The sequence below is a fragment of the Ornithorhynchus anatinus genome, chromosome 6 (genome assembly GCF_004115215.2).
Source record: "Ornithorhynchus anatinus isolate Pmale09 chromosome 6, mOrnAna1.pri.v4, whole genome shotgun sequence".
In the NCBI taxonomy this organism is placed as follows: domain Eukaryota; kingdom Metazoa; phylum Chordata; class Mammalia; order Monotremata; family Ornithorhynchidae; genus Ornithorhynchus; species Ornithorhynchus anatinus.
This window is the reverse complement of record NC_041733.1, coordinates 39,497,588-39,499,195: the sequence shown is the minus strand read 5'-3', so window position 1 is coordinate 39,499,195 and position 1,608 is coordinate 39,497,588.

Below are 1,608 nucleotides of genomic sequence, written 5' to 3'. Positions count from 1 at the left end.
GAGAGCTGAGAGGAGGCAGATGCAGTAGTAGTGTCGGGATGGGGCAAATCTTGGATCAGCCCGGTGGCTGTTTGGATGGACAAGAAGAGGCGGATTCTGAAAATGTTGTGAAGAAGGAACTGGTGGGATTTGGTAAATATGCGGGCTGAAAGGAAGAGAACTTTCAGAATGCAATCCCAATCAATCAACGGTATTTATTGAGCACTCACTGTGAGCAGAACACTATAGTAAGTGCTTAACTCTAACTCTCTAAATTAGGGCAGCTGTGATTCTTTCACTCTGAACAGCCACAAAGTCCTGCTGCTCTTTTCCCGTTGGTGGCTGACCTTACCTTTTTATATTCTATTTTTATTTTTTCAGTCTTTCCTTGAACGTTGGTTGTCCATCCCACCTTCCCTTATGCTTACAATCATGAGCCCTCTGGGGTACAGGGACCATTCTCATTCTCATCCTTTGTAGTTTTCCTGGTGCTTAGTTTTCCTTAGTACAGTGCTTAGCCCATAGTAGGTGCTCAATAAATACTACTGAATGAATGAGAGGATGAAGTCATGTCCATAGCTAGTAGACTTCTCTACATTCTTGCTCCTTATTATTTTGCAATATTAAACATTTATAGAGTTTCAAAACATAAGCACCCAATACCGCAAACTCCTAGAGGGTGGAGAATGCATATTCAAACTCATAATTGCTCACCTATGTGCTTTATTCAGACTGTGAGCTCCTTGTGGCAGGGAACGTATCTTCCAACTCGTGTTGTACACTCCCAATCACTTAGTACAGTGCTCTGCACATAGTAAGCGTTCAGTAAATACCATTAACTCATTGATTGCTCTGTTTCCAATAGGCCCTAAGTAAAGCTGACTGACAGATTCCTGTCCAGTACAGCTAGATGTTACACCGACTGAAAACATATACGCACATGCACATTCAGGCATTTTCTTCTTTCAATCAATCTTACTTTTTGTTTACCATGTGCAGAACACTGTGCTAAGAGCTACAAATAAGTGTTACAAATTAGTTCTATTAGTTCTTATACCACACCTCTTTGTGCCAACCTGTGGATCATGTCATACCAAAACAAACTCATATTGTGGGTGAATAGTCCCTAATACTTCCATCACACCATCTCCAGCTCATGGAATGAAAACACATGTTACTGCAGAATGGTTAGGAGAAAACCACGATTCGGTTTAGCTATCATCGGGTGGACAAATGACACAGCTTTGAGTATTCTGATATAGATTTTTTTTTAAATGGCATTTGTTAAGCATTTACTATGTGCCAGTTACTGTACTAAGCACTGGTATAGAACCAAGATAATCAGGTTGGACACAGTCCAGGTCCCACAAGGGTCTCACAGCCTTAATCTCCATTTTACAGATGAGGAAACTGAGGCCCAGAGAAGTGAAGTGACTTGCCCAAGGTAACAGCAGACAGGTGGCAGAGCTAGGATTAGAACCCGGGTCCTCTGACTTCCAGGCCTGGGATCTATCCATTAGGCCACACTGCTTTATCATTCTAAAGGATGCCCAGGCCACTGATGGGGGCAGAGTTTGAGATGGAAGGGAGAGCCATCAATTGGCATGAGCTTCATTCCACATTTGAAGG